At 41.2% G+C, this 23,688-nt stretch overlaps 25 non-coding genes across 25 annotated transcripts; 12 read left to right on the top strand and 13 right to left on the bottom strand.

The window, feature by feature from the left end:
* Nucleotides 1-61: 61 nt before the first annotated feature.
* Nucleotides 62-143, bottom strand: TRNAS-UGA. The gene has a single exon. It is a non-coding gene; the product is annotated as a tRNA-Ser (tRNA).
* A 1,374-nt stretch (nucleotides 144-1,517) lies between these two features.
* TRNAQ-CUG lies at nucleotides 1,518-1,589 on the top strand. Its single transcript has one exon. It is a non-coding gene; the product is annotated as a tRNA-Gln (tRNA).
* A 297-nt stretch (nucleotides 1,590-1,886) lies between these two features.
* TRNAS-UGA lies at nucleotides 1,887-1,968 on the bottom strand. The gene has a single exon. It is a non-coding gene; the product is annotated as a tRNA-Ser (tRNA).
* A 1,374-nt stretch (nucleotides 1,969-3,342) lies between these two features.
* TRNAQ-CUG lies at nucleotides 3,343-3,414 on the top strand. The gene has a single exon. It is a non-coding gene; the product is annotated as a tRNA-Gln (tRNA).
* A 297-nt stretch (nucleotides 3,415-3,711) lies between these two features.
* On the bottom strand, nucleotides 3,712-3,793 carry TRNAS-UGA. The gene has a single exon. It is a non-coding gene; the product is annotated as a tRNA-Ser (tRNA).
* Nucleotides 3,794-5,167: 1,374 nt separating this feature from the next.
* Nucleotides 5,168-5,239, top strand: TRNAQ-CUG. The gene has a single exon. It is a non-coding gene; the product is annotated as a tRNA-Gln (tRNA).
* A 297-nt stretch (nucleotides 5,240-5,536) lies between these two features.
* On the bottom strand, nucleotides 5,537-5,618 carry TRNAS-UGA. The gene has a single exon. It is a non-coding gene; the product is annotated as a tRNA-Ser (tRNA).
* A 1,374-nt stretch (nucleotides 5,619-6,992) lies between these two features.
* On the top strand, nucleotides 6,993-7,064 carry TRNAQ-CUG. Its single transcript has one exon. It is a non-coding gene; the product is annotated as a tRNA-Gln (tRNA).
* A 297-nt stretch (nucleotides 7,065-7,361) lies between these two features.
* TRNAS-UGA lies at nucleotides 7,362-7,443 on the bottom strand. Its single transcript has one exon. It is a non-coding gene; the product is annotated as a tRNA-Ser (tRNA).
* Nucleotides 7,444-8,817: 1,374 nt separating this feature from the next.
* On the top strand, nucleotides 8,818-8,889 carry TRNAQ-CUG. Its single transcript has one exon. It is a non-coding gene; the product is annotated as a tRNA-Gln (tRNA).
* A 297-nt stretch (nucleotides 8,890-9,186) lies between these two features.
* Nucleotides 9,187-9,268, bottom strand: TRNAS-UGA. The gene has a single exon. It is a non-coding gene; the product is annotated as a tRNA-Ser (tRNA).
* A 1,374-nt stretch (nucleotides 9,269-10,642) lies between these two features.
* TRNAQ-CUG lies at nucleotides 10,643-10,714 on the top strand. The gene has a single exon. It is a non-coding gene; the product is annotated as a tRNA-Gln (tRNA).
* Nucleotides 10,715-11,011: 297 nt separating this feature from the next.
* TRNAS-UGA lies at nucleotides 11,012-11,093 on the bottom strand. The gene has a single exon. It is a non-coding gene; the product is annotated as a tRNA-Ser (tRNA).
* A 1,374-nt stretch (nucleotides 11,094-12,467) lies between these two features.
* On the top strand, nucleotides 12,468-12,539 carry TRNAQ-CUG. The gene has a single exon. It is a non-coding gene; the product is annotated as a tRNA-Gln (tRNA).
* Nucleotides 12,540-12,836: 297 nt separating this feature from the next.
* Nucleotides 12,837-12,918, bottom strand: TRNAS-UGA. Its single transcript has one exon. It is a non-coding gene; the product is annotated as a tRNA-Ser (tRNA).
* Nucleotides 12,919-14,292: 1,374 nt separating this feature from the next.
* TRNAQ-CUG lies at nucleotides 14,293-14,364 on the top strand. Its single transcript has one exon. It is a non-coding gene; the product is annotated as a tRNA-Gln (tRNA).
* Nucleotides 14,365-14,661: 297 nt separating this feature from the next.
* Nucleotides 14,662-14,743, bottom strand: TRNAS-UGA. Its single transcript has one exon. It is a non-coding gene; the product is annotated as a tRNA-Ser (tRNA).
* A 1,374-nt stretch (nucleotides 14,744-16,117) lies between these two features.
* On the top strand, nucleotides 16,118-16,189 carry TRNAQ-CUG. The gene has a single exon. It is a non-coding gene; the product is annotated as a tRNA-Gln (tRNA).
* A 297-nt stretch (nucleotides 16,190-16,486) lies between these two features.
* Nucleotides 16,487-16,568, bottom strand: TRNAS-UGA. The gene has a single exon. It is a non-coding gene; the product is annotated as a tRNA-Ser (tRNA).
* Nucleotides 16,569-18,443: 1,875 nt separating this feature from the next.
* Nucleotides 18,444-18,515, top strand: TRNAQ-CUG. Its single transcript has one exon. It is a non-coding gene; the product is annotated as a tRNA-Gln (tRNA).
* A 297-nt stretch (nucleotides 18,516-18,812) lies between these two features.
* TRNAS-UGA lies at nucleotides 18,813-18,894 on the bottom strand. The gene has a single exon. It is a non-coding gene; the product is annotated as a tRNA-Ser (tRNA).
* Nucleotides 18,895-20,268: 1,374 nt separating this feature from the next.
* On the top strand, nucleotides 20,269-20,340 carry TRNAQ-CUG. The gene has a single exon. It is a non-coding gene; the product is annotated as a tRNA-Gln (tRNA).
* A 297-nt stretch (nucleotides 20,341-20,637) lies between these two features.
* Nucleotides 20,638-20,719, bottom strand: TRNAS-UGA. The gene has a single exon. It is a non-coding gene; the product is annotated as a tRNA-Ser (tRNA).
* Nucleotides 20,720-22,093: 1,374 nt separating this feature from the next.
* Nucleotides 22,094-22,165, top strand: TRNAQ-CUG. Its single transcript has one exon. It is a non-coding gene; the product is annotated as a tRNA-Gln (tRNA).
* A 297-nt stretch (nucleotides 22,166-22,462) lies between these two features.
* Nucleotides 22,463-22,544, bottom strand: TRNAS-UGA. The gene has a single exon. It is a non-coding gene; the product is annotated as a tRNA-Ser (tRNA).
* Nucleotides 22,545-23,688: the final 1,144 nt, after the last annotated feature.

Genomic DNA, 23,688 nt, shown 5'->3' on the forward strand with positions numbered 1-23,688 from the left:
TGCCAAGCATAAGCTTGACAATGCCTCCCCGTTTTATTAAAGGGTAAACAGAGATAGACAACGCTGTGAACAGGATTTGAACCTGTGCGGGGAAACCCCATTGGATTTCAAGTCCAACGCCTTAACCACTCGGCCATCACAGCACATTTGTTCCAAAGATGCTGTCATGCTTGCTTCTAGCATGCTGATTGGTGAGTGGACAATCACCCTACCCCTATACAGACACTAGCCTTCAAGGAGCAAAAACCCCTTTCCTTGTGCAAGACCACACCGTTTTTTGCATTGGACAGTCAATATCTAGAGATTGGACAAACTTTAAAATGAAAGCCACATAAATATTACTTTCGTAAGTGGTACCAAGAGCCTCAGTTAATCTTCCTACGATAAGTGACAAAAGGTAAAGGAGGTCTTGCACCAGGTCTCAATTTACTAATCAATTAAAGTAACACTCAGCACAGACTCCAAACCCAAAAAATAACAACCAACAAAACCTAACATAATCTCCTTTTTTTATTTTCTTCTTTTATCTTATATCACAACTGTAGACCATGACAAATTAAATAGAAAATCGCTATATTCTTTTCTTGGGCTGCAGCCATGTTTTCTCCCCCTCTGATTCTAGTGCAGCTGAGCCAGGAAGTTAAGGCGGAGGGGGCTTGGTTTAGGCTACATAATTTACGTCTACCCAGTAAGAGTAGCCAATTTGTTGGAAGGAATCTCCTAGTTACCAATTGTATAAAATAAAAGCGCTAACAGTCCCAGCTATGGAACATACATAGCATTAGCAATAGTACATACATAGAACCTGCCATAATACCAATTAGTGTTTACGTAGCTAATTGGGGCTCGTTTAAAGCTTTACAGGGAAAGGCACTCAAGTTTTCCTAGACACCTATGTGGAGGCATTTAGAGGACACTATTACTGTCTTCATGCCACTAAGGGGACAAAATTACTGTGTAGGGCACACAATGGAAAGATTCATGTGTGGAAAACCTTCTGGGGCACTGTATAAAACTAATACTTTTGGAGTAACTATAGTTAAGACACTATTATTTCTGGAGTGGAGTACAGTATTTGGGGGAGTACTTTACAACATAGCAAGTACAGGAATGTGGGCATCTGGGGCAGCTACAGGCATGGTGATAGGTAAAGGAGTGGAAAGTACTTTTAAAGGGGAGGCAGGGTCTGAAGTGTGAGGAGAGGGTGTAGAATAGTAAAAGAGGGAGCTGGAAAAGCAAGGTGCTAAAGATGTCTACTCCGCAAACTCTGCAGAGATTTGTCATGGTCAGGAGAAGTTATCATGGCAGCCTGGGCCTGATGAAGAAGAAAAGATGGAAAGTTAACTTCTCCAATTAGAGGAGATGTCAACTTGAGTCACTGGATTGAATTGTATTCTAGTACATTAGCCTATGTGCTAAGAGTAAATAGAATTTTTTTTCGGTCTCCTCTAAGTAGGCCCTAACAACGTTCAATTTGACAAGCTGCGGATAGCCATCATCAACAAGTTCTTGTGGAGGGTTCCATGGTGTAATGGTTAGCACTCTGGACTCTGAATCCAGTGATCCAAGTTCAAATCTCGGTGGGACCTATCTTTTTGAATTCTTGTGTTCTCTTACTTTCGTTAAATTGCTTGTTTTTACACAATACTCCACTCTTCATTGCGATTAGATTTCTATCGAGGTGCAAGCTATTGTATTTCACAATGAAAAAAAGACATAGCTATTTGCTTCGCATGTAACCAGCTCACAGAATACTGAAAATTGGAACGACAAGACGTGAAGTTAGAATCAGTATAGGAGACTCATATGCTCCCAGGAGCCAAGGTGCCAAGCATAAGCTTGACAATGCCTCCCCGTTTTATTAAAGGGTAAACAGAGATAGACAACGCTGTGAACAGGATTTGAACCTGTGCAGGGAAACCCCATTGGATTTCAAGTCCAACGCCTTAACCACTCGGCCATCACAGCACATTTGTTCCAAAGATGCTGTCATGCTTGCTTCTAGCATGCTGATTGGTGAGTGGACAATCACCCTACCCCTATACAGACACTAGCCTTCAAGGAGCAAAAACCCCTTTCCTTGTGCAAGACCACACCGTTTTTTGCATTGGACAGTCAATATCTAGAGATTGGACAAACTTTAAAATGAAAGCCACATAAATATTACTTTCGTAAGTGGTACCAAGAGCCTCAGTTAATCTTCCTACGATAAGTGACAAAAGGTAAAGGAGGTCTTGCACCAGGTCTCAATTTACTAATCAATTAAAGTAACACTCAGCACAGACTCCAAACCCAAAAAATAACAACCAACAAAACCTAACATAATCTCCTTTTTTTATTTTCTTCTTTTATCTTATATCACAACTGTAGACCATGACAAATTAAATAGAAAATCGCTATATTCTTTTCTTGGGCTGCAGCCATGTTTTCTCCCCCTCTGATTCTAGTGCAGCTGAGCCAGGAAGTTAAGGCGGAGGGGGCTTGGTTTAGGCTACATAATTTACGTCTACCCAGTAAGAGTAGCCAATTTGTTGGAAGGAATCTCCTAGTTACCAATTGTATAAAATAAAAGCGCTAACAGTCCCAGCTATGGAACATACATAGCATTAGCAATAGTACATACATAGAACCTGCCATAATACCAATTAGTGTTTACGTAGCTAATTGGGGCTCGTTTAAAGCTTTACAGGGAAAGGCACTCAAGTTTTCCTAGACACCTATGTGGAGGCATTTAGAGGACACTATTACTGTCTTCATGCCACTAAGGGGACAAAATTACTGTGTAGGGCACACAATGGAAAGATTCATGTGTGGAAAACCTTCTGGGGCACTGTATAAAACTAATACTTTTGGAGTAACTATAGTTAAGACACTATTATTTCTGGAGTGGAGTACAGTATTTGGGGGAGTACTTTACAACATAGCAAGTACAGGAATGTGGGCATCTGGGGCAGCTACAGGCATGGTGATAGGTAAAGGAGTGGAAAGTACTTTTAAAGGGGAGGCAGGGTCTGAAGTGTGAGGAGAGGGTGTAGAATAGTAAAAGAGGGAGCTGGAAAAGCAAGGTGCTAAAGATGTCTACTCCGCAAACTCTGCAGAGATTTGTCATGGTCAGGAGAAGTTATCATGGCAGCCTGGGCCTGATGAAGAAGAAAAGATGGAAAGTTAACTTCTCCAATTAGAGGAGATGTCAACTTGAGTCACTGGATTGAATTGTATTCTAGTACATTAGCCTATGTGCTAAGAGTAAATAGAATTTTTTTTCGGTCTCCTCTAAGTAGGCCCTAACAACGTTCAATTTGACAAGCTGCGGATAGCCATCATCAACAAGTTCTTGTGGAGGGTTCCATGGTGTAATGGTTAGCACTCTGGACTCTGAATCCAGCGATCCGAGTTCAAATCTCGGTGGGACCTATCTTTTTGAATTCTTGTGTTCTCTTACTTTCGTTAAATTGCTTGTTTTTACACAATACTCCACTCTTCATTGCGATTAGATTTCTATTGAGGTGCAAGCTATTGTATTTCACAATGAAAAAAAGACATAGCTATTTGCTTCGCATGTAACCAGCTCACAGAATACTGAAAATTGGAACGACAAGACGTGAAGTTAGAATCAGTATAGGAGACTCATATGCTCCCAGGAGCCAAGGTGCCAAGCATAAGCTTGACAATGCCTCCCCGTTTTATTAAAGGGTAAACAGAGATAGACAACGCTGTGAACAGGATTTGAACCTGTGCGGGGAAACCCCATTGGATTTCAAGTCCAACGCCTTAACCACTCGGCCATCACAGCACATTTGTTCCAAAGATGCTGTCATGCTTGCTTCTAGCATGCTGATTGGTGAGTGGACAATCACCCTACCCCTATACAGACACTAGCCTTCAAGGAGCAAAAACCCCTTTCCTTGTGCAAGACCACACCGTTTTTTGCATTGGACAGTCAATATCTAGAGATTGGACAAACTTTAAAATGAAAGCCACATAAATATTACTTTCGTAAGTGGTACCAAGAGCCTCAGTTAATCTTCCTACGATAAGTGACAAAAGGTAAAGGAGGTCTTGCACCAGGTCTCAATTTACTAATCAATTAAAGTAACACTCAGCACAGACTCCAAACCCAAAAAATAACAACCAACAAAACCTAACATAATCTCCTTTTTTTATTTTCTTCTTTTATCTTATATCACAACTGTAGACCATGACAAATTAAATAGAAAATCGCTATATTCTTTTCTTGGGCTGCAGCCATGTTTTCTCCCCCTCTGATTCTAGTGCAGCTGAGCCAGGAAGTTAAGGCGGAGGGGGCTTGGTTTAGGCTACATAATTTACGTCTACCCAGTAAGAGTAGCCAATTTGTTGGAAGGAATCTCCTAGTTACCAATTGTATAAAATAAAAGCGCTAACAGTCCCAGCTATGGAACATACATAGCATTAGCAATAGTACATACATAGAACCTGCCATAATACCAATTAGTGTTTACGTAGCTAATTGGGGCTCGTTTAAAGCTTTACAGGGAAAGGCACTCAAGTTTTCCTAGACACCTATGTGGAGGCATTTAGAGGACACTATTACTGTCTTCATGCCACTAAGGGGACAAAATTACTGTGTAGGGCACACAATGGAAAGATTCATGTGTGGAAAACCTTCTGGGGCACTGTATAAAACTAATACTTTTGGAGTAACTATAGTTAAGACACTATTATTTCTGGAGTGGAGTACAGTATTTGGGGGAGTACTTTACAACATAGCAAGTACAGGAATGTGGGCATCTGGGGCAGCTACAGGCATGGTGATAGGTAAAGGAGTGGAAAGTACTTTTAAAGGGGAGGCAGGGTCTGAAGTGTGAGGAGAGGGTGTAGAATAGTAAAAGAGGGAGCTGGAAAAGCAAGGTGCTAAAGATGTCTACTCCGCAAACTCTGCAGAGATTTGTCATGGTCAGGAGAAGTTATCATGGCAGCCTGGGCCTGATGAAGAAGAAAAGATGGAAAGTTAACTTCTCCAATTAGAGGAGATGTCAACTTGAGTCACTGGATTGAATTGTATTCTAGTACATTAGCCTATGTGCTAAGAGTAAATAGAATTTTTTTTCGGTCTCCTCTAAGTAGGCCCTAACAACGTTCAATTTGACAAGCTGCGGATAGCCATCATCAACAAGTTCTTGTGGAGGGTTCCATGGTGTAATGGTTAGCACTCTGGACTCTGAATCCAGCGATCCGAGTTCAAATCTCGGTGGGACCTATCTTTTTGAATTCTTGTGTTCTCTTACTTTCGTTAAATTGCTTGTTTTTACACAATACTCCACTCTTCATTGCGATTAGATTTCTATTGAGGTGCAAGCTATTGTATTTCACAATGAAAAAAAGACATAGCTATTTGCTTCGCATGTAACCAGCTCACAGAATACTGAAAATTGGAACGACAAGACGTGAAGTTAGAATCAGTATAGGAGACTCATATGCTCCCAGGAGCCAAGGTGCCAAGCATAAGCTTGACAATGCCTCCCCGTTTTATTAAAGGGTAAACAGAGATAGACAACGCTGTGAACAGGATTTGAACCTGTGCGGGGAAACCCCATTGGATTTCAAGTCCAACGCCTTAACCACTCGGCCATCACAGCACATTTGTTCCAAAGATGCTGTCATGCTTGCTTCTAGCATGCTGATTGGTGAGTGGACAATCACCCTACCCCTATACAGACACTAGCCTTCAAGGAGCAAAAACCCCTTTCCTTGTGCAAGACCACACCGTTTTTTGCATTGGACAGTCAATATCTAGAGATTGGACAAACTTTAAAATGAAAGCCACATAAATATTACTTTCGTAAGTGGTACCAAGAGCCTCAGTTAATCTTCCTACGATAAGTGACAAAAGGTAAAGGAGGTCTTGCACCAGGTCTCAATTTACTAATCAATTAAAGTAACACTCAGCACAGACTCCAAACCCAAAAAATAACAACCAACAAAACCTAACATAATCTCCTTTTTTTATTTTCTTCTTTTATCTTATATCACAACTGTAGACCATGACAAATTAAATAGAAAATCGCTATATTCTTTTCTTGGGCTGCAGCCATGTTTTCTCCCCCTCTGATTCTAGTGCAGCTGAGCCAGGAAGTTAAGGCGGAGGGGGCTTGGTTTAGGCTACATAATTTACGTCTACCCAGTAAGAGTAGCCAATTTGTTGGAAGGAATCTCCTAGTTACCAATTGTATAAAATAAAAGCGCTAACAGTCCCAGCTATGGAACATACATAGCATTAGCAATAGTACATACATAGAACCTGCCATAATACCAATTAGTGTTTACGTAGCTAATTGGGGCTCGTTTAAAGCTTTACAGGGAAAGGCACTCAAGTTTTCCTAGACACCTATGTGGAGGCATTTAGAGGACACTATTACTGTCTTCATGCCACTAAGGGGACAAAATTACTGTGTAGGGCACACAATGGAAAGATTCATGTGTGGAAAACCTTCTGGGGCACTGTATAAAACTAATACTTTTGGAGTAACTATAGTTAAGACACTATTATTTCTGGAGTGGAGTACAGTATTTGGGGGAGTACTTTACAACATAGCAAGTACAGGAATGTGGGCATCTGGGGCAGCTACAGGCATGGTGATAGGTAAAGGAGTGGAAAGTACTTTTAAAGGGGAGGCAGGGTCTGAAGTGTGAGGAGAGGGTGTAGAATAGTAAAAGAGGGAGCTGGAAAAGCAAGGTGCTAAAGATGTCTACTCCGCAAACTCTGCAGAGATTTGTCATGGTCAGGAGAAGTTATCATGGCAGCCTGGGCCTGATGAAGAAGAAAAGATGGAAAGTTAACTTCTCCAATTAGAGGAGATGTCAACTTGAGTCACTGGATTGAATTGTATTCTAGTACATTAGCCTATGTGCTAAGAGTAAATAGAATTTTTTTTCGGTCTCCTCTAAGTAGGCCCTAACAACGTTCAATTTGACAAGCTGCGGATAGCCATCATCAACAAGTTCTTGTGGAGGGTTCCATGGTGTAATGGTTAGCACTCTGGACTCTGAATCCAGCGATCCGAGTTCAAATCTCGGTGGGACCTATCTTTTTGAATTCTTGTGTTCTCTTACTTTCGTTAAATTGCTTGTTTTTACACAATACTCCACTCTTCATTGCGATTAGATTTCTATTGAGGTGCAAGCTATTGTATTTCACAATGAAAAAAAGACATAGCTATTTGCTTCGCATGTAACCAGCTCACAGAATACTGAAAATTGGAACGACAAGACGTGAAGTTAGAATCAGTATAGGAGACTCATATGCTCCCAGGAGCCAAGGTGCCAAGCATAAGCTTGACAATGCCTCCCCGTTTTATTAAAGGGTAAACAGAGATAGACAACGCTGTGAACAGGATTTGAACCTGTGCGGGGAAACCCCATTGGATTTCAAGTCCAACGCCTTAACCACTCGGCCATCACAGCACATTTGTTCCAAAGATGCTGTCATGCTTGCTTCTAGCATGCTGATTGGTGAGTGGACAATCACCCTACCCCTATACAGACACTAGCCTTCAAGGAGCAAAAACCCCTTTCCTTGTGCAAGACCACACCGTTTTTTGCATTGGACAGTCAATATCTAGAGATTGGACAAACTTTAAAATGAAAGCCACATAAATATTACTTTCGTAAGTGGTACCAAGAGCCTCAGTTAATCTTCCTACGATAAGTGACAAAAGGTAAAGGAGGTCTTGCACCAGGTCTCAATTTACTAATCAATTAAAGTAACACTCAGCACAGACTCCAAACCCAAAAAATAACAACCAACAAAACCTAACATAATCTCCTTTTTTTATTTTCTTCTTTTATCTTATATCACAACTGTAGACCATGACAAATTAAATAGAAAATCGCTATATTCTTTTCTTGGGCTGCAGCCATGTTTTCTCCCCCTCTGATTCTAGTGCAGCTGAGCCAGGAAGTTAAGGCGGAGGGGGCTTGGTTTAGGCTACATAATTTACGTCTACCCAGTAAGAGTAGCCAATTTGTTGGAAGGAATCTCCTAGTTACCAATTGTATAAAATAAAAGCGCTAACAGTCCCAGCTATGGAACATACATAGCATTAGCAATAGTACATACATAGAACCTGCCATAATACCAATTAGTGTTTACGTAGCTAATTGGGGCTCGTTTAAAGCTTTACAGGGAAAGGCACTCAAGTTTTCCTAGACACCTATGTGGAGGCATTTAGAGGACACTATTACTGTCTTCATGCCACTAAGGGGACAAAATTACTGTGTAGGGCACACAATGGAAAGATTCATGTGTGGAAAACCTTCTGGGGCACTGTATAAAACTAATACTTTTGGAGTAACTATAGTTAAGACACTATTATTTCTGGAGTGGAGTACAGTATTTGGGGGAGTACTTTACAACATAGCAAGTACAGGAATGTGGGCATCTGGGGCAGCTACAGGCATGGTGATAGGTAAAGGAGTGGAAAGTACTTTTAAAGGGGAGGCAGGGTCTGAAGTGTGAGGAGAGGGTGTAGAATAGTAAAAGAGGGAGCTGGAAAAGCAAGGTGCTAAAGATGTCTACTCCGCAAACTCTGCAGAGATTTGTCATGGTCAGGAGAAGTTATCATGGCAGCCTGGGCCTGATGAAGAAGAAAAGATGGAAAGTTAACTTCTCCAATTAGAGGAGATGTCAACTTGAGTCACTGGATTGAATTGTATTCTAGTACATTAGCCTATGTGCTAAGAGTAAATAGAATTTTTTTTCGGTCTCCTCTAAGTAGGCCCTAACAACGTTCAATTTGACAAGCTGCGGATAGCCATCATCAACAAGTTCTTGTGGAGGGTTCCATGGTGTAATGGTTAGCACTCTGGACTCTGAATCCAGCGATCCGAGTTCAAATCTCGGTGGGACCTATCTTTTTGAATTCTTGTGTTCTCTTACTTTCGTTAAATTGCTTGTTTTTACACAATACTCCACTCTTCATTGCGATTAGATTTCTATTGAGGTGCAAGCTATTGTATTTCACAATGAAAAAAAGACATAGCTATTTGCTTCGCATGTAACCAGCTCACAGAATACTGAAAATTGGAACGACAAGACGTGAAGTTAGAATCAGTATAGGAGACTCATATGCTCCCAGGAGCCAAGGTGCCAAGCATAAGCTTGACAATGCCTCCCCGTTTTATTAAAGGGTAAACAGAGATAGACAACACTGTGAACAGGATTTGAACCTGTGCGGGGAAACCCCATTGGATTTCAAGTCCAACGCCTTAACCACTCGGCCATCACAGCACATTTGTTCCAAAGATGCTGTCATGCTTGCTTCTAGCATGCTGATTGGTGAGTGGACAATCACCCTACCCCTATACAGACACTAGCCTTCAAGGAGCAAAAACCCCTTTCCTTGTGCAAGACCACACCGTTTTTTGCATTGGACAGTCAATATCTAGAGATTGGACAAACTTTAAAATGAAAGCCACATAAATATTACTTTCGTAAGTGGTACCAAGAGCCTCAGTTAATCTTCCTACGATAAGTGACAAAAGGTAAAGGAGGTCTTGCACCAGGTCTCAATTTACTAATCAATTAAAGTAACACTCAGCACAGACTCCAAACCCAAAAAATAACAACCAACAAAACCTAACATAATCTCCTTTTTTTATTTTCTTCTTTTATCTTATATCACAACTGTAGACCATGACAAATTAAATAGAAAATCGCTATATTCTTTTCTTGGGCTGCAGCCATGTTTTCTCCCCCTCTGATTCTAGTGCAGCTGAGCCAGGAAGTTAAGGCGGAGGGGGCTTGGTTTAGGCTACATAATTTACGTCTACCCAGTAAGAGTAGCCAATTTGTTGGAAGGAATCTCCTAGTTACCAATTGTATAAAATAAAAGCGCTAACAGTCCCAGCTATGGAACATACATAGCATTAGCAATAGTACATACATAGAACCTGCCATAATACCAATTAGTGTTTACGTAGCTAATTGGGGCTCGTTTAAAGCTTTACAGGGAAAGGCACTCAAGTTTTCCTAGACACCTATGTGGAGGCATTTAGAGGACACTATTACTGTCTTCATGCCACTAAGGGGACAAAATTACTGTGTAGGGCACACCATGGAAAGATTCATGTGTGGAAAACCTTCTGGGGCACTGTATAAAACTAATACTTTTGGAGTAACTATAGTTAAGACACTATTATTTCTGGAGTGGAGTACAGTATTTGGGGGAGTACTTTACAACATAGCAAGTACAGGAATGTGGGCATCTGGGGCAGCTACAGGCATGGTGATAGGTAAAGGAGTGGAAAGTACTTTTAAAGGGGAGGCAGGGTCTGAAGTGTGAGGAGAGGGTGTAGAATAGTAAAAGAGGGAGCTGGAAAAGCAAGGTGCTAAAGATGTCTACTCCGCAAACTCTGCAGAGATTTGTCATGGTCAGGAGAAGTTATCATGGCAGCCTGGGCCTGATGAAGAAGAAAAGATGGAAAGTTAACTTCTCCAATTAGAGGAGATGTCAACTTGAGTCACTGGATTGAATTGTATTCTAGTACATTAGCCTATGTGCTAAGAGTAAATAGAATTTTTTTTCGGTCTCCTCTAAGTAGGCCCTAACAACGTTCAATTTGACAAGCTGCGGATAGCCATCATCAACAAGTTCTTGTGGAGGGTTCCATGGTGTAATGGTTAGCACTCTGGACTCTGAATCCAGCGATCCGAGTTCAAATCTCGGTGGGACCTATCTTTTTGAATTCTTGTGTTCTCTTACTTTCGTTAAATTGCTTGTTTTTACACAATACTCCACTCTTCATTGCGATTAGATTTCTATTGAGGTGCAAGCTATTGTATTTCACAATGAAAAAAAGACATAGCTATTTGCTTCGCATGTAACCAGCTCACAGAATACTGAAAATTGGAACGACAAGACGTGAAGTTAGAATCAGTATAGGAGACTCATATGCTCCCAGGAGCCAAGGTGCCAAGCATAAGCTTGACAATGCCTCCCCGTTTTATTAAAGGGTAAACAGAGATAGACAACGCTGTGAACAGGATTTGAACCTGTGCGGGGAAACCCCATTGGATTTCAAGTCCAACGCCTTAACCACTCGGCCATCACAGCACATTTGTTCCAAAGATGCTGTCATGCTTGCTTCTAGCATGCTGATTGGTGAGTGGACAATCACCCTACCCCTATACAGACACTAGCCTTCAAGGAGCAAAAACCCCTTTCCTTGTGCAAGACCACACCGTTTTTTGCATTGGACAGTCAATATCTAGAGATTGGACAAACTTTAAAATGAAAGCCACATAAATATTACTTTCGTAAGTGGTACCAAGAGCCTCAGTTAATCTTCCTACGATAAGTGACAAAAGGTAAAGGAGGTCTTGCACCAGGTCTCAATTTACTAATCAATTAAAGTAACACTCAGCACAGACTCCAAACCCAAAAAATAACAACCAACAAAACCTAACATAATCTCCTTTTTTTATTTTCTTCTTTTATCTTATATCACAACTGTAGACCATGACAAATTAAATAGAAAATCGCTATATTCTTTTCTTGGGCTGCAGCCATGTTTTCTCCCCCTCTGATTCTAGTGCAGCTGAGCCAGGAAGTTAAGGCGGAGGGGGCTTGGTTTAGGCTACATAATTTACGTCTACCCAGTAAGAGTAGCCAATTTGTTGGAAGGAATCTCCTAGTTACCAATTGTATAAAATAAAAGCGCTAACAGTCCCAGCTATGGAACATACATAGCATTAGCAATAGTACATACATAGAACCTGCCATAATACCAATTAGTGTTTACGTAGCTAATTGGGGCTCGTTTAAAGCTTTACAGGGAAAGGCACTCAAGTTTTCCTAGACACCTATGTGGAGGCATTTAGAGGACACTATTACTGTCTTCATGCCACTAAGGGGACAAAATTACTGTGTAGGGCACACAATGGAAAGATTCATGTGTGGAAAACCTTCTGGGGCACTGTATAAAACTAATACTTTTGGAGTAACTATAGTTAAGACACTATTATTTCTGGAGTGGAGTACAGTATTTGGGGGAGTACTTTACAACATAGCAAGTACAGGAATGTGGGCATCTGGGGCAGCTACAGGCATGGTGATAGGTAAAGGAGTGGAAAGTACTTTTAAAGGGGAGGCAGGGTCTGAAGTGTGAGGAGAGGGTGTAGAATAGTAAAAGAGGGAGCTGGAAAAGCAAGGTGCTAAAGATGTCTACTCCGCAAACTCTGCAGAGATTTGTCATGGTCAGGAGAAGTTATCATGGCAGCCTGGGCCTGATGAAGAAGAAAAGATGGAAAGTTAACTTCTCCAATTAGAGGAGATGTCAACTTGAGTCACTGGATTGAATTGTATTCTAGTACATTAGCCTATGTGCTAAGAGTAAATAGAATTTTTTTTCGGTCTCCTCTAAGTAGGCCCTAACAACGTTCAATTTGACAAGCTGCGGATAGCCATCATCAACAAGTTCTTGTGGAGGGTTCCATGGTGTAATGGTTAGCACTCTGGACTCTGAATCCAGCGATCCGAGTTCAAATCTCGGTGGGACCTATCTTTTTGAATTCTTGTGTTCTCTTACTTTCGTTAAATTGCTTGTTTTTACACAATACTCCACTCTTCATTGCGATTAGATTTCTATTGAGGTGCAAGCTATTGTATTTCACAATGAAAAAAAGACATAGCTATTTGCTTCGCATGTAACCAGCTCACAGAATACTGAAAATTGGAACGACAAGACGTGAAGTTAGAATCAGTATAGGAGACTCATATGCTCCCAGGAGCCAAGGTGCCAAGCATAAGCTTGACAATGCCTCCCCGTTTTATTAAAGGGTAAACAGAGATAGACAACACTGTGAACAGGATTTGAACCTGTGCGGGGAAACCCCATTGGATTTCAAGTCCAACGCCTTAACCACTCGGCCATCACAGCACATTTGTTCCAAAGATGCTGTCATGCTTGCTTCTAGCATGCTGATTGGTGAGTGGACAATCACCCTACCCCTATACAGACACTAGCCTTCAAGGAGCAAAAACCCCTTTCCTTGTGCAAGACCACACCGTTTTTTGCATTGGACAGTCAATATCTAGAGATTGGACAAACTTTAAAATGAAAGCCACATAAATATTACTTTCGTAAGTGGTACCAAGAGCCTCAGTTAATCTTCCTACGATAAGTGACAAAAGGTAAAGGAGGTCTTGCACCAGGTCTCAATTTACTAATCAATTAAAGTAACACTCAGCACAGACTCCAAACCCAAAAAATAACAACCAACAAAACCTAACATAATCTCCTTTTTTTATTTTCTTCTTTTATCTTATATCACAACTGTAGACCATGACAAATTAAATAGAAAATCGCTATATTCTTTTCTTGGGCTGCAGCCATGTTTTCTCCCCCTCTGATTCTAGTGCAGCTGAGCCAGGAAGTTAAGGCGGAGGGGGCTTGGTTTAGGCTACATAATTTACGTCTACCCAGTAAGAGTAGCCAATTTGTTGGAAGGAATCTCCTAGTTACCAATTGTATAAAATAAAAGCGCTAACAGTCCCAGCTATGGAACATACATAGCATTAGCAATAGTACATACATAGAACCTGCCATAATACCAATTAGTGTTTACGTAGCTAATTGGGGCTCGTTTAAAGCTTTACAGGGAAAGGCACTCAAGTTTTCCTAGACACCTATGTGGAGGCATTTAGAGGACACTATTACTGTCTTCATGCCACTAAGGGGACAAAATTACTGTGTAGGGCACACAATGGAAAGATTCATGTGTGGAAAACCTTCTGGGGCACTGTATAAAACTAATACTTTTGGAGTAACTATAGTTAAGACACTATTATTTCTGGAGTGGAGTACAGTATTTGGGGGAGTACTTTACAACATAGCAAGTACAGGAATGTGGGCATCTGGGGCAGCTACAGGCATGGTGATAGGTAAAGGAGTGGAAAGTACTTTTAAAGGGGAGGCAGGGTCTGAAGTGTGAGGAGAGGGTGTAGAATAGTAAAAGAGGGAGCTGGAAAAGCAAGGTGCTAAAGATGTCTACTCCGCAAACTCTGCAGAGATTTGTCATGGTCAGGAGAAGTTATCATGGCAGCCTGGGCCTGATGAAGAAGAAAAGATGGAAAGTTAACTTCTCCAATTAGAGGAGATGTCAACTTGAGTCACTGGATTGAATTGTATTCTAGTACATTAGCCTATGTGCTAAGAGTAAATAGAATTTTTTTTCGGTCTCCTCTAAGTAGGCCCTAACAACGTTCAATTTGACAAGCTGCGGATAGCCATCATCAACAAGTTCTTGTGGAGGGTTCCATGGTGTAATGGTTAGCACTCTGGACTCTGAATCCAGCGATCCGAGTTCAAATCTCGGTGGGACCTATCTTTTTGAATTCTTGTGTTCTCTTACTTTCGTTAAATTGCTTGTTTTTACACAATACTCCACTCTTCATTGCGATTAGATTTCTATTGAGGTGCAAGCTATTGTATTTCACAATGAAAAAAAGACATAGCTATTTGCTTCGCATGTAACCAGCTCACAGAATACTGAAAATTGGAACGACAAGACGTGAAGTTAGAATCAGTATAGGAGACTCATATGCTCCCAGGAGCCAAGGTGCCAAGCATAAGCTTGACAATGCCTCCCCGTTTTATTAAAGGGTAAACAGAGATAGACAACGCTGTGAACAGGATTTGAACCTGTGCGGGGAAACCCCATTGGATTTCAAGTCCAACGCCTTAACCACTCGGCCATCACAGCACATTTGTTCCAAAGATGCTGTCATGCTTGCTTCTAGCATGCTGATTGGTGAGTGGACAATCACCCTACCCCTATACAGACACTAGCCTTCAAGGAGCAAAAACCCCTTTCCTTGTGCAAGACCACACCGTTTTTTGCATTGGACAGTCAATATCTAGAGATTGGACAAACTTTAAAATGAAAGCCACATAAATATTACTTTCGTAAGTGGTACCAAGAGCCTCAGTTAATCTTCCTACGATAAGTGACAAAAGGTAAAGGAGGTCTTGCACCAGGTCTCAATTTACTAATCAATTAAAGTAACACTCAGCACAGACTCCAAACCCAAAAAATAACAACCAACAAAACCTAACATAATCTCCTTTTTTTATTTTCTTCTTTTATCTTATATCACAACTGTAGACCATGACAAATTAAATAGAAAATCGCTATATTCTTTTCTTGGGCTGCAGCCATGTTTTCTCCCCCTCTGATTCTAGTGCAGCTGAGCCAGGAAGTTAAGGCGGAGGGGGCTTGGTTTAGGCTACATAATTTACGTCTACCCAGTAAGAGTAGCCAATTTGTTGGAAGGAATCTCCTAGTTACCAATTGTATAAAATAAAAGCGCTAACAGTCCCAGCTATGGAACATACATAGCATTAGCAATAGTACATACATAGAACCTGCCATAATACCAATTAGTGTTTACGTAGCTAATTGGGGCTCGTTTAAAGCTTTACAGGGAAAGGCACTCAAGTTTTCCTAGACACCTATGTGGAGGCATTTAGAGGACACTATTACTGTCTTCATGCCACTAAGGGGACAAAATTACTGTGTAGGGCACACAATGGAAAGATTCATGTGTGGAAAACCTTCTGGGGCACTGTATAAAACTAATACTTTTGGAGTAACTATAGTTAAGACACTATTATTTCTGGAGTGGAGTACAGTATTTGGGGGAGTACTTTACAACATAGCAAGTACAGGAATGTGGGCATCTGGGGCAGCTACAGGCATGGTGATAGGTAAAGGAGTGGAAAGTACTTTTAAAGGGGAGGCAGGGTCTGAAGTGTGAGGAGAGGGTGTAGAATAGTAAAAGAGGGAGCTGGAAAAGCAAGGTGCTAAAGATGTCTACTCCGCAAACTCTGCAGAGATTTGTCATGGTCAGGAGAAGTTATCATGGCAGCCTGGGCCTGATGAAGAAGAAAAGATGGAAAGTTAACTTCTCCAATTAGAGGAGATGTCAACTTGAGTCACTGGATTGAATTGTATTCTAGTACATTAGCCTATGTGCTAAGAGTAAATAGAATTTTTTTTCGGTCTCCTCTAAGTAGGCCCTAACAACGTTCAATTTGACAAGCTGCGGATAGCCATCATCAACAAGTTCTTGTGGAGGGTTCCATGGTGTAATGGTTAGCACTCTGGACTCTGAATCCAGCGATCCGAGTTCAAATCTCGGTGGGACCTATCTTTTTGAATTCTTGTGTTCTCTTACTTTCGTTAAATTGCTTGTTTTTACACAATACTCCACTCTTCATTGCGATTAGATTTCTATTGAGGTGCAAGCTATTGTATTTCACAATGAAAAAAAGACATAGCTATTTGCTTCGCATGTAACCAGCTCACAGAATACTGAAAATTGGAACGACAAGACGTGAAGTTAGAATCAGTATAGGAGACTCATATGCTCCCAGGAGCCAAGGTGCCAAGCATAAGCTTGACAATGCCTCCCCGTTTTATTAAAGGGTAAACAGAGATAGACAACGCTGTGAACAGGATTTGAACCTGTGCGGGGAAACCCCATTGGATTTCAAGTCCAACGCCTTAACCACTCGGCCATCACAGCACATTTGTTCCAAAGATGCTGTCATGCTTGCTTCTAGCATGCTGATTGGTGAGTGGACAATCACCCTACCCCTATACAGACACTAGCCTTCAAGGAGCAAAAACCCCTTTCCTTGTGCAAGACCACACCGTTTTTTGCATTGGACAGTCAATATCTAGAGATTGGACAAACTTTAAAATGAAAGCCACATAAATATTACTTTCGTAAGTGGTACCAAGAGCCTCAGTTAATCTTCCTACGATAAGTGACAAAAGGTAAAGGAGGTCTTGCACCAGGTCTCAATTTACTAATCAATTAAAGTAACACTCAGCACAGACTCCAAACCCAAAAAATAACAACCAACAAAACCTAACATAATCTCCTTTTTTTATTTTCTTCTTTTATCTTATATCACAACTGTAGACCATGACAAATTAAATAGAAAATCGCTATATTCTTTTCTTGGGCTGCAGCCATGTTTTCTCCCCCTCTGATTCTAGTGCAGCTGAGCCAGGAAGTTAAGGCGGAGGGGGCTTGGTTTAGGCTACATAATTTACGTCTACCCAGTAAGAGTAGCCAATTTGTTGGAAGGAATCTCCTAGTTACCAATTGTATAAAATAAAAGCGCTAACAGTCCCAGCTATGGAACATACATAGCATTAGCAATAGTACATACATAGAACCTGCCATAATACCAATTAGTGTTTACGTAGCTAATTGGGGCTCGTTTAAAGCTTTACAGGGAAAGGCACTCAAGTTTTCCTAGACACCTATGTGGAGGCATTTAGAGGACACTATTACTGTCTTCATGCCACTAAGGGGACAAAATTACTGTGTAGGGCACACAATGGAAAGATTCATGTGTGGAAAACCTTCTGGGGCACTGTATAAAACTAATACTTTTGGAGTAACTATAGTTAAGACACTATTATTTCTGGAGTGGAGTACAGTATTTGGGGGAGTACTTTACAACATAGCAAGTACAGGAATGTGGGCATCTGGGGCAGCTACAGGCATGGTGATAGGTAAAGGAGTGGAAAGTACTTTTAAAGGGGAGGCAGGGTCTGAAGTGTGAGGAGAGGGTGTAGAATAGTAAAAGAGGGAGCTGGAAAAGCAAGGTGCTAAAGATGTCTACTCCGCAAACTCTGCAGAGATTTGTCATGGTCAGGAGAAGTTATCATGGCAGCCTGGGCCTGATGAAGAAGAAAAGATGGAAAGTTAACTTCTCCAATTAGAGGAGATGTCAACTTGAGTCACTGGATTGAATTGTATTCTAGTACATTAGCCTATGTGCTAAGAGTAAATAGAATTTTTTTTCGGTCTCCTCTAAGTAGGCCCTAACAACGTTCAATTTGACAAGCTGCGATAGCCATCATCAACAAGTTCTTGTGGAGGGTTCCATGGTGTAATGGTTAGCACTCTGGACTCTGAATCCAGCGATCCGAGTTCAGTATTTGGGGGAGTACTTTACAACATAGCAAGTACAGGAATGTGGGCATCTGGGGCAGCTACAGGCATGGTGATAGGTAAAGGAGTGGAAAGTACTTTTAAAGGGGAGGCAGGGTCTGAAGTGTGAGGAGAGGGTGTAGAATAGTAAAAGAGGGAGCTGGAAAAGCAAGGTGCTAAAGATGTCTACTCCGCAAACTCTGCAGAGATTTGTCATGGTCAGGAGAAGTTATCATGGCAGCCTGGGCCTGATGAAGAAGAAAAGATGGAAAGTTAACTTCTCCAATTAGAGGAGATGTCAACTTGAGTCACTGGATTGAATTGTATTCTAGTACATTAGCCTATGTGCTAAGAGTAAATAGAATTTTTTTTCGGTCTCCTCTAAGTAGGCCCTAACAACGTTCAATTTGACAAGCTGCGGATAGCCATCATCAACAAGTTCTTGTGGAGGGTTCCATGGTGTAATGGTTAGCACTCTGGACTCTGAATCCAGCGATCTGAGTTCAAATCTCGGTGGGACCTATCTTTTTGAATTCTTGTGTTCTCTTACTTTCGTTAAATTGCTTGTTTTTACACAATACTCCACTCTTCATTGCGATTAGATTTCTATTGAGGTGCAAGCTATTGTATTTCACAATGAAAAAAAGACATAGCTATTTGCTTCGCATGTAACCAGCTCACAGAATACTGAAAATTGGAACGACAAGACGTGAAGTTAGAATCAGTATAGGAGACTCATATGCTCCCAGGAGCCAAGGTGCCAAGCATAAGCTTGACAATGCCTCCCCGTTTTATTAAAGGGTAAACAGAGATAGACAACGCTGTGAACAGGATTTGAACCTGTGCGGGGAAACCCCATTGGATTTCAAGTCCAACGCCTTAACCACTCGGCCATCACAGCACATTTGTTCCAAAGATGCTGTCATGCTTGCTTCTAGCATGCTGATTGGTGAGTGGACAATCACCCTACCCCTATACAGACACTAGCCTTCAAGGAGCAAAAACCCCTTTCCTTGTGCAAGACCACACCGTTTTTTGCATTGGACAGTCAATATCTAGAGATTGGACAAACTTTAAAATGAAAGCCACATAAATATTACTTTCGTAAGTGGTACCAAGAGCCTCAGTTAATCTTCCTACGATAAGTGACAAAAGGTAAAGGAGGTCTTGCACCAGGTCTCAATTTACTAATCAATTAAAGTAACACTCAGCACAGACTCCAAACCCAAAAAATAACAACCAACAAAACCTAACATAATCTCCTTTTTTTATTTTCTTCTTTTATCTTATATCACAACTGTAGACCATGACAAATTAAATAGAAAATCGCTATATTCTTTTCTTGGGCTGCAGCCATGTTTTCTCCCCCTCTGATTCTAGTGCAGCTGAGCCAGGAAGTTAAGGCGGAGGGGGCTTGGTTTAGGCTACATAATTTACGTCTACCCAGTAAGAGTAGCCAATTTGTTGGAAGGAATCTCCTAGTTACCAATTGTATAAAATAAAAGCGCTAACAGTCCCAGCTATGGAACATACATAGCATTAGCAATAGTACATACATAGAACCTGCCATAATACCAATTAGTGTTTACGTAGCTAATTGGGGCTCGTTTAAAGCTTTACAGGGAAAGGCACTCAAGTTTTCCTAGACACCTATGTGGAGGCATTTAGAGGACACTATTACTGTCTTCATGCCACTAAGGGGACAAAATTACTGTGTAGGGCACACAATGGAAAGATTCATGTGTGGAAAACCTTCTGGGGCACTGTATAAAACTAATACTTTTGGAGTAACTATAGTTAAGACACTATTATTTCTGGAGTGGAGTACAGTATTTGGGGGAGTACTTTACAACATAGCAAGTACAGGAATGTGGGCATCTGGGGCAGCTACAGGCATGGTGATAGGTAAAGGAGTGGAAAGTACTTTTAAAGGGGAGGCAGGGTCTGAAGTGTGAGGAGAGGGTGTAGAATAGTAAAAGAGGGAGCTGGAAAAGCAAGGTGCTAAAGATGTCTACTCCGCAAACTCTGCAGAGATTTGTCATGGTCAGGAGAAGTTATCATGGCAGCCTGGGCCTGATGAAGAAGAAAAGATGGAAAGTTAACTTCTCCAATTAGAGGAGATGTCAACTTGAGTCACTGGATTGAATTGTATTCTAGTACATTAGCCTATGTGCTAAGAGTAAATAGAATTTTTTTTCGGTCTCCTCTAAGTAGGCCCTAACAACGTTCAATTTGACAAGCTGCGGATAGCCATCATCAACAAGTTCTTGTGGAGGGTTCCATGGTGTAATGGTTAGCACTCTGGACTCTGAATCCAGCGATCCGAGTTCAAATCTCGGTGGGACCTATCTTTTTGAATTCTTGTGTTCTCTTACTTTCGTTAAATTGCTTGTTTTTACACAATACTCCACTCTTCATTGCGATTAGATTTCTATCGAGGTGCAAGCTATTGTATTTCACAATGAAAAAAAGACATAGCTATTTGCTTCGCATGTAACCAGCTCACAGAATACTGAAAATTGGAACGACAAGACGTGAAGTTAGAATCAGTATAGGAGACTCATATGCTCCCAGGAGCCAAGGTGCCAAGCATAAGCTTGACAATGCCTCCCCGTTTTATTAAAGGGTAAACAGAGATAGACAACACTGTGAACAGGATTTGAACCTGTGCGGGGAAACCCCATTGGATTTCAAGTCCAACGCCTTAACCACTCGGCCATCACAGCACATTTGTTCCAAAGATGCTGTCATGCTTGCTTCTAGCATGCTGATTGGTGAGTGGACAATCACCCTACCCCTATACAGACACTAGCCTTCAAGGAGCAAAAACCCCTTTCCTTGTGCAAGACCACACCGTTTTTTGCATTGGACAGTCAATATCTAGAGATTGGACAAACTTTAAAATGAAAGCCACATAAATATTACTTTCGTAAGTGGTACCAAGAGCCTCAGTTAATCTTCCTACGATAAGTGACAAAAGGTAAAGGAGGTCTTGCACCAGGTCTCAATTTACTAATCAATTAAAGTAACACTCAGCACAGACTCCAAACCCAAAAAATAACAACCAACAAAACCTAACATAATCTCCTTTTTTTATTTTCTTCTTTTATCTTATATCACAACTGTAGACCATGACAAATTAAATAGAAAATCGCTATATTCTTTTCTTGGGCTGCAGCCATGTTTTCTCCCCCTCTGATTCTAGTGCAGCTGAGCCAGGAAGTTAAGGCGGAGGGGGCTTGGTTTAGGCTACATAATTTACGTCTACCCAGTAAGAGTAGCCAATTTGTTGGAAGGAATCTCCTAGTTACCAATTGTATAAAATAAAAGCGCTAACAGTCCCAGCTATGGAACATACATAGCATTAGCAATAGTACATACATAGAACCTGCCATAATACCAATTAGTGTTTACGTAGCTAATTGGGGCTCGTTTAAAGCTTTACAGGGAAAGGCACTCAAGTTTTCCTAGACACCTATGTGGAGGCATTTAGAGGACACTATTACTGTCTTCATGCCACTAAGGGGACAAAATTACTGTGTAGGGCACACAATGGAAAGATTCATGTGTGGAAAACCTTCTGGGGCACTGTATAAAACTAATACTTTTGGAGTAACTATAGTTAAGACACTATTATTTCTGGAGTGGAGTACAGTATTTGGGGGAGTACTTTACAACATAGCAAGTACAGGAATGTGGGCATCTGGGGCAGCTACAGGCATGGTGATAGGTAAAGGAGTGGAAAGTACTTTTAAAGGGGAGGCAGGGTCTGAAGTGTGAGGAGAGGGTGTAGAATAGTAAAAGAGGGAGCTGGAAAAGCAAGGTGCTAAAGATGTCTACTCTGCAAACTCTGCAGAGATTTGTCATGGTCAGGAGAAGTTATCATGGCAGCCTGGGCCTGATGAAGAAGAAAAGATGGAAAGTTAACTTCTCCAATTAGAGGAGATGTCAACTTGAGTCACTGGATTGAATTGTATTCTAGTACATTAGCCTATGTGCTAAGAGTAAATAGAATTTTTTTTCGGTCTCCTCTAAGTAGGCCCTAACAACGTTCAATTTGACAAGCTGCGGATAGCCATCATCAACAAGTTCTTGTGGAGGGTTCCATGGTGTAATGGTTAGCACTCTGGACTCTGAATCCAGCGATCCGAGTTCAAATCTCGGTGGGACCTATCTTTTTGAATTCTTGTGTTCTCTTACTTTCGTTAAATTGCTTGTTTTTACACAATACTCCACTCTTCATTGCGATTAGATTTCTATTGAGGTGCAAGCTATTGTATTTCACAATGAAAAAAAGACATAGCTATTTGCTTCGCATGTAACCAGCTCACAGAATACTGAAAATTGGAACGACAAGACGTGAAGTTAGAATCAGTATAGGAGACTCATATGCTCCCAGGAGCCAAGGTGCCAAGCATAAGCTTGACAATGCCTCCCCGTTTTATTAAAGGGTAAACAGAGATAGACAACGCTGTGAACAGGATTTGAACCTGTGCGGGGAAACCCCATTGGATTTCAAGTCCAACGCCTTAACCACTCGGCCATCACAGCACATTTGTTCCAAAGATGCTGTCATGCTTGCTTCTAGCATGCTGATTGGTGAGTGGACAATCACCCTACCCCTATACAGACACTAGCCTTCAAGGAGCAAAAACCCCTTTCCTTGTGCAAGACCACACCGTTTTTTGCATTGGACAGTCAATATCTAGAGATTGGACAAACTTTAAAATGAAAGCCACATAAATATTACTTTCGTAAGTGGTACCAAGAGCCTCAGTTAATCTTCCTACGATAAGTGACAAAAGGTAAAGGAGGTCTTGCACCAGGTCTCAATTTACTAATCAATTAAAGTAACACTCAGCACAGACTCCAAACCCAAAAAATAACAACCAACAAAACCTAACATAATCTCCTTTTTTTATTTTCTTCTTTTATCTTATATCACAACTGTAGACCATGACAAATTAAATAGAAAATCGCTATATTCTTTTCTTGGGCTGCAGCCATGTTTTCTCCCCCTCTGATTCTAGTGCAGCTGAGCCAGGAAGTTAAGGCGGAGGGGGCTTGGTTTAGGCTACATAATTTACGTCTACCCAGTAAGAGTAGCCAATTTGTTGGAAGGAATCTCCTAGTTACCAATTGTATAAAATAAAAGCGCTAACAGTCCCAGCTATGGAACATACATAGCATTAGCAATAGTACATACATAGAACCTGCCATAATACCAATTAGTGTTTACGTAGCTAATTGGGGCTCGTTTAAAGCTTTACAGGGAAAGGCACTCAAGTTTTCCTAGACACCTATGTGGAGGCATTTAGAGGACACTATTACTGTCTTCATGCCACTAAGGGGACAAAATTACTGTGTAGGGCACACAATGGAAAGATTCATGTGTGGAAAACCTTCTGGGGCACTGTATAAAACTAATACTTTTGGAGTAACTATAGTTAAGACACTATTATTTCTGGAGTGGAGTACAGTATTTGGGGGAGTACTTTACAACATAGCAAGTACAGGAATGTGGGCATCTGGGGCAGCTACAGGCATGGTGATAGGTAAAGGAGTGGAAAGTACTTTTAAAGGGGAGGCAGGGTCTGAAGTGTGAGGAGAGGGTGTAGAATAGTAAAAGAGGGAGCTGGAAAAGCAAGGTGCTAAAGATGTCTACTCCGCAAACTCTGCAGAGATTTGTCATGGT

This window comes from Bufo bufo, chromosome 1, assembly GCF_905171765.1.
Source record: "Bufo bufo chromosome 1, aBufBuf1.1, whole genome shotgun sequence".
Taxonomy (NCBI): Eukaryota; Metazoa; Chordata; class Amphibia; order Anura; family Bufonidae; genus Bufo; species Bufo bufo.